At 46.2% G+C, this 7,664-nt stretch overlaps 1 pseudogene; it reads right to left on the reverse strand.

Annotated features, from left to right (window-relative positions):
* Nucleotides 1-340: 340 nt before the first annotated feature.
* Nucleotides 341-783, reverse strand: LOC110311051 (annotated as a pseudogene).
* Nucleotides 784-7,664: the final 6,881 nt, after the last annotated feature.

A 7,664-nucleotide genomic window follows, 5' to 3' on the forward strand; every position in this document is an offset into this window, starting at 1 on the left:
CTTCCTTCCTTCCTTCCTTCCTTCCTTCCTTCCTTCCTTCCTTCCTTCTCTCTTTCTCTTTTAGTTTCCTGTGTAGCCCTGACTATCCTGGAGCTCTCTCTGTAGACCAGACTGGCCTTAAACTCACAGAGATCCACCTGCCTCTGCCTATGGAATGCTGGGATTAAAGATATGAGCCACCACTGCCCAGTCTCATTTGGTAATTTTTGAGGTAAGGAGGTAAGATTTCACTATGGAACCCAAGTTAGTGTCAGACTTTCCACAATCCTCCTGCCTCAGCTTCTTCTTTTTTTTTTCCACATGGAAAATGTTAGCATTTAATTAACCTCTGGGAGTGGCTTTAAGCCACCAGAACACAGGCACCTCCAACACCCTTAGTCTTCTCTTCAGCTCTTCTGCTGAAGAATTTGGCCCTCGCGATAACAGGTTGCTTAGGGAGCTTTCCCTTGCCCAGAACTTTGTAGTAGCCGATCACACAACATCAATGATGGGAGCAGCTCCAGTCTTGTTCTTTGCCGCAATGACCAGTGTCTGCTCACTGTCCAAGGCCCACAATTTATCCAGGTTGACAGTTGGGCAGAAGCTCTGGTTTCTCTTCAAGTGGGAATGCCTTATACCAACTTTCCCAGAGCAACCCGGATGCTATTTGTCATTGATCCTGTGGTGATGCGCGCCTCCAGCATTCCTGTGGCCTCCTGGGTGTTTGTGGTGTTTACCCATGCAGCCGTAGCCTTGGCTCAGGTGGCCCCAGAGTCTCCGGGTCTTCCTCAGTCTAGATGGCATGGAGGTGGCAGAAAGGAAAGAGCCTGCTTCTTAAATGCTACTGTTGCAGGCATATACTGATACACCCAGGTATGTTTAATTTTTTAATATATCTCGTTTTTATCTTTTGTTGGTTTGGTTTTTTTTCCTCTTTTCTTTTTTTCTTTTTTCTTTTCTTTTCTTTTCCTTTCCTTTTCTTTCTTTCTTTCTTTCTTTTTTTTTTTTTTTTTTAAAGACAGGATTTCTCTGTGTAGCCTTGGCTGTCCTGGAACTCACTCTGTAGACCAGGCTGGCCTTGAACTCAGAAATTTGCCTGCCTCTGCCTCCTGAGATCAGAGGAGTATATAAGTCGCCACTGCCAGACTGTTTGTTGTTTGCTTGTTTGTTTTAAGATGTCTTTACTTATGTATACAGCTTTCTTGCTGCACGCATGCTTGCAGGCCAGAAGAGGGCACTGGATCTCATTACAGATGGTTGTGAGCCACTATGTGGTTCCTGGGAATTGAACTCAGGACCTCTGGAAGCGCAACCAGTGCTCTTAACCACTGAACCATCTCTCCAGCTCCTGTTCTGGCGTTTTGAGATAGGGTGTCACCAAGGATCCCTGGCTTGCCTGGACTTTGATGTGTAGACCCACCTGGCTTCTGGCTTATGACAATCCTTTTTCAGTTTCCCAGGTCCTAGGAATATAAGCATGAGCCACCATATCTGGCTTGTGAGATTTCCTACTGAAGTATATTAGAGTTCAGAAGTATACATATGCCATGTAAGAATCACTTTAAATGAGAAGAAGGCCATTATTTTAAACTTCATTTGGAGGGACTTTCTTACTTACTATTGTTCCCTGAGTTTATGAGTGCCATTAAATAGTGCAATAAAGTAGAAGGCACAGAGAGATTACAAACATAAAGACCAGGGAAAATACAGAGAAAGAAGATGAAACCCAGGGGTCCAGCAAGGTGAAGGACAGCTGGGATGCTGCGTGTTGGCCTGTGGTACTCTAGACAATATCCCCAGTGCTTTTCCTGGCTCTTAGCACCAGTGTGCAGAGCAGAACACCTTTGATGTCTCTGATCCTCAGGATGATGGTTCCTGGCACAGACAAGCCTCCTGCTGGCATCCAAGCTTCTCTAGTCTACTCCTTCCTGTTCCCGAACCCGCCTCCTCCCTGTCCCCCACCCCCTCCCCACCCCCCAGATTTATCTTCTGAAATTTCCATACATGGAACAGTGTATCTTGATCGTCTCCGTTCCCTGGTCTCCACTCCCTTGCCTTTCCCTTTCTCTTCCCTTTTCAAACAGGGTCCCTCGGTGATGGTAAAGTAGGTCAGACCCAGCCTCACCAGCGCTCAATCTGTGAACAACGGGAACACACCAAGCCTTTAAGGGAGTAAGTTGAGCAGATGAGCTGTGTTTCACTCTTTCAGAAAACCATTTTTTATTTTAATAAGAGTAAAAACCACATGAAACAAATGTCACACATAATGAGTTCTCATGAAGCAAATCCCCTTGTAATTACCTTGAAAGCTTCCAGGTCAAGAGATGGAACTCGGCCAATCTCCCAGCAGCCTTCCTGCCTCCCCCGAGGAAGCTCTTACCCAAGGTTTGGTTTGCTTGCTTTCAGTTCTGCTTTTTTTTGAGACAGGATCTCAGGTAGCCCAGGCCGGGCTCGGACTCCCTATATGGCAAGAGATGGTGGCTTAGCTATGTTCCTGTTGCTGTGTTCTGTGTTGTGTGTTCCTGACAAAGGCGATGTAAGGGAGAAAGGCTTTATTCTGACTTACAAGCTCGAGGCATTACAATGTAGACAAGAAGGAAACCGGCTTCCTGCCACTTAGCTACCTTGCTATATTTTATAAAGTGGAGGATCCCCAGCCTAGAGGATCATCCCACTCACAATTAACATGCATCATCCCGCATTATTAGCATAATCAAGATAATTCCCCACAGGTAGGCCTAGAGTCCTTTCTCCCAGGTAATATTGATAATGCTAACCTTAATGTGTGGCCTTGAACCCTGAGTGTGTCTGTGTGTGTCTGCCTGTGCTTATGAGCACATGTGGTGTCTATTTGTGGTGTGTGTATGTAGTGTCTGTGTGGTGTATGTGTATATGTATGGTGTAGCATGTGTGTGTGTGTGTGGTATGTGTATGTATGTGGTGTTTGTGTGTGTTATGTACATATGTATGTGGTGTATATGTATGGTGTAGCATGTGTGTGTGTGGTATGTATGTGTATGTATGTGGTGTTTGTGTGTGGTATATATGTGTGGTGTGTGTGTGGTATAGAGTATATGGTATGTGTATTTGTGGTGTATGTAGTGTGTTTATGTGTGAGCACATGTGTTTGTTATGTATTTGGTGTGTGTGTATGTGTGTGGTGTGTGTATGAGGGATGTGCATGTGTTTGTAATGTGTGTTGTATAGGCAGTGTTAATGTGGTATGTATATGGTATATGTGTGTGGTGTGTGTATGAGCTATGTGTATGTGCTATGTAGGTATGTGCTATGTGCATATGGTATATGTATTGATGTATGTGGTGTGTATATGGGTGTGAGGTAGTTATGTATATATGTGGTATATATAGTGTGTGTGCACATGTGTACGGTGAGTGGTATATGTCCCTATGTATGTGCCCATGCCTGTGGAGGCCTGCAGTTGATACTGGGTGTCTTCCTCAACGCCTCTCTGCTTTATTCTCTTGCTGTGATTCTCGTTAGACATCTTGCCTCAGAGATTCCCATCCCCCCCCCCCCGTGTGCTGAGGGAGAGCTGCACAGCTGCCCGGCTTTATGGGGGTGCTGGGGACCTGCACTTCAGTCCTCATGGTTGCTCCTCAAGCATTGCATCCATTGAGCCATCTCTCTCGCTTGAACTTTTTTTTTTTTTTTTTTGGTTTTTCGAGACAGGGTTTCTCTGTATAGCTCTGGCTGTCCTGGAACTCACTTTGCAGACCAGGCTGGCCTCGAGAACTCAGAAATCTGCCTGCCTCTGCCTCCCAAGTGCTGGGATTAAAGGCGTGGGCCACCACCGCCCGGCTCGCTTGAAATCTTGGCCCTCCGCCTTCACCTCTGCAGTGCTGAGGTACATGCCGCCATGCTTGGCCCCAGCCTTCCTTCTAGCAAACTCACTTCCTTGAATGTCTTTATCACTGAAATCTGAGATATAGTCAGTGTGGTCCCACACTCTTTTCTTTCACACCACTCGACTTGAACCTGCCGAGCGTCTACCATTGGACCACTCTGACAGCCTTTTCTTTTTCCTTCATTGTAACACAGGATCCACCTGCCTGAGCTCCGGGCAGATGAGATTATAGGCCTGTACCATTACATCCAGCCAGACCCTTAACATCCTGTTTAAAGTCATCTGTCTCCCTAGGGTGGAGATATGACCAATCCAGGCCAATGAGAGTGTTCCCTGGGACTTTGCCAGGGTCCGTTGGAAAAGATGCTTTCTTCCCCCATTTACTCTATAGGTATTTATTTTATTTTATCTTTTTGAGAAAGAGTCTCACTGTGTAGCCCTGTGTGGAATGGAACAACCTAAAGACATATAAAGATAAACCCATGTAGGTTCTGAGCTGCCCATAGCCAACTTGCTTGGACTAAAGAAGCCCAAAAAGGACAAACAGCCCCATCATAAAGGCAGAGAGAACAAGGGCCAGGATCTCCCTGATGTGATTCAAGTCTCTGTGTACAACCAAGTCTGAAAGCCCTAGACATACAAGCCCAGGGATACAAGGATCCTAGCACTTGGTGAGCGTCTGCTGTGTTCTGAGTTGTCCAATCAGGTCATGCTGGTTTCCCGTCCTCGAAAAGGCACACCTGACTGGACCAGCATTCTGAGTGATTGTTGATGTGGCTGTTTTGTCTACACTCACACTGTTTTGCCTTTATACACTCATTCTGGGGTGAGATTTTTCTTGCCTGATTGGTCAGTGGTACCCAAGGTCCCTTTGTACCTGAGTCTTAGGGAACTAGAGCATAGAAAATGGAAAACGCAGTAGTGATGAAGTAGAGCTGAAGGATGGTGGTAAAGCAACGGTGCCAGGTCCCCGAAGCTGAGCAGGAGCAGCCCAGTGAAGTCGAGAAGAAAACAATCAGAAGGGTTCACAGAGAGGAGGGCTGGCGGCTTGCGGTAAAGACGGCTGCGGTTTCAAAGCCTGGCTCTACAGGGCAAGCCAGGTGACCTTAGACAATTTACTCTGAGTCCTTGAGTTTCAGTCTTGTCTGGCACACGCACCGATTGTAACTCAACACCCGCCCTGCTGGCTCTGTGCTCAGCTTTCTCTGGTACACAGTGAGAAAACGAAGATTCCTTCCCAGGTTTCTCCAGGATTTCCACTTTCTATGGCTGTGATTCTCAACCTATGGGTTGAGACCCCTTGGGGGTGTGTGTGTCACATATCAGATATCCTGCATATAGGGTGTTTACATTACAACTCATAACACTAGTAAAATTACAGTTATGAAGTAGGAATGAAATAATTTTATGGTTGGGATCACCACACCCTGAGGAACTGTATTAAAGAGTCACAGCATTAGGAAGGCTGAGAATCTTTGGTCTATTGAGTCCCTCGTCCCTGTTTTGTTGCCCATGCACACTGCTGTGGTGGGTATGATGCCTAGATTCCTGGCTCAGCCTGGATCCTCTTGGCTTCTTTGTTCTCCTCACAGAGATCCGATTCTCTGTGCCACAATGTTTGCAGTGAATCACAACTGAAGCTGAGGCTAGGCATGGAGCTGGGTTGGTGGAATGCCTGCTTAGCATGCCCTGGGCTTTGAATGGAAATGAAGACATGACCACTCCTAGATATGGTTGCGGAGAGAAATTTTTAAGTAGATATGAGGGAGAAAGCAGCCAGAGGCCATCTGAAAGAATCCAGACTGAACCCAGCCATGGGACGTGAGGAGGAAGTGAGAAAGGAAGAGAAGGCACAGGAGGAAAATAGACCAAGAGAGGAGCTGCAGACAATGAGAGAGAGAGAGAGAGAGAGAGAGAGAGAGAGAGAGAGAGAGAGAGAGAGAGAGAAGCAGGATATACCAGGAACCAAGAGAGTGCACAGCCAAAATGGCTGACTTATACAGGGAAGAGAAGCTGGGGGAAGGGAAGTGGAAGGCCAGCCCCTGGGTGGGAGAGACTTAGGGTAGAGGACAGGGGACAGGGTGAGGAGTGTGTGGTGGTCACAGGTACTGAGTGAGGACTTGTCTCGGATTTCTTTGATACCTAACAGGCACCACAAAAACCACCAGCTATGGTGGCACATGCCTGTCACCCCAGCACTTGGAAGGTAGAGGAAGGAAGGTGAAGAGTTGAATTCATCCTGACCACAGAGCCAGCTTGAAGCCAGCGTGGACTGCATGAAAGCATGTCTAAAAAGAAGCAAACAAAGTTACACTCTGAGCTCCAGAGTGAAAAGGCCACTCCGGTCTGGTCCCTGAGATTATTGCTACATTGTTACTGAATGAATTACTGACTAATCTCTACTGAAATTCTGCCTTTATGCAAATTACTTGTAGCAGAATTTTTCCCAACTAATTTAAATATTAATACAGCAAGAAACCTGTGATGGGACAGGGAAAAGGGAGGCGGAGCTAGGAGTTTCAGAGACAGACGGGGACAAGTTGAGGAGAAGGAAGATGGAGGAAGAGGAAGATGATCCAGATTCCCCGTGGCTTTAAATAGCCACAGGGAGCTGTGAATATCATAAAAGGATAGAATAATTGGGATAACTTGTTTAATATAGGTGGGCAGCTTGTATCATTATCAATTGGCTCTGAAATTATTATGTGGGCATCTTGTAAATTGAGAATTTATTGATATATAAATCTGACTGATTAATTATAAGCTTCTAGAGTTTTGATTTACTGGGTTAAGGGGATTTGTGACAACTAGCTGCAGGGGATAAATGGCTGAGAAAGTAGCATTGAGGCTGGGGGAGGGGCTGGGGGGGGACCAGAGCTGGGAAGACCGCAGCACAGTTTGGGGCTAGCCTAGAGACTAAGAGTAGCTGAGACTAGCTCGGGAAGTAAGTGCCTAATGGTAATCCTAGCACTCAGGTGGCAAAGACAGTGAGTTCTGTGAGTTCAAGGCCAGCCTGGTCTACATAGTGAGTTCCAGGACATCCAGGGATACATAGTAAAATCCTGTCTTAAAAAACAAAGCAGGGCTGGTGAGATGGCTCAGTGGGTAAGAGCACCGGACTGCTCTTCCGAAGGTCTGAAGTTCAAATCCCAGCAACCACATGGTGGCTCACAACCACCCGTAATGAGATCTGATGCCCTCTTCTGGTGTGTCTGAAGACAGCTACAGTGTACTTACATTAAATAAATAAATAAATAAATAAATAAATCTTTTAAAAAATAAAAATAAAAAACCAAAGCAAAACAAAAAACCAGCAAACAAGCAAACAAACAAACAAACAAAAAAACCCAACTAAACCCCAAACAGCAGCAACAACAAAACTCCACTTACAAACAAAAGCCTCAAAACCCCCAATTTGATCCAAGGAACCGACGTAATAAAGCTTGGTGGGGTGACATACATCCAGTGAAGAGAGAGGATGCAGAGACCATAGTCATTTGGAAGCAGGAGGGCCAGTTAGCCTGCAGTGTATGTGGAAAGAGTGAAGCGACTCCCAAGAGTTGTCTCTGACTGCCAAAGCAAGGCACAACCAAGAGGCTTACTATGTCAGGAGATATGAAGGCTGACGGAGGCAGATCCCACTACAACAGAAAGCTTCCAGAGCATTGAAAGGCGTGTGGTGGCGCACGCCTTTAATCCCAGCACTTGGGAGGCAGAGGCAGGAGGATTTCTGAGTTTGAGGCCAGCCTGGTCTACAGAGTGAGTTCCAGGACAGCTAGGGCTATACAGAGAAACCCTGTCTCGAAAAACCAAAAAAAAA

Source organism: Mus caroli, chromosome 15 (genome assembly GCF_900094665.2).
Source record: "Mus caroli chromosome 15, CAROLI_EIJ_v1.1, whole genome shotgun sequence".
NCBI classification, from domain to species: domain Eukaryota; kingdom Metazoa; phylum Chordata; class Mammalia; order Rodentia; family Muridae; genus Mus; species Mus caroli.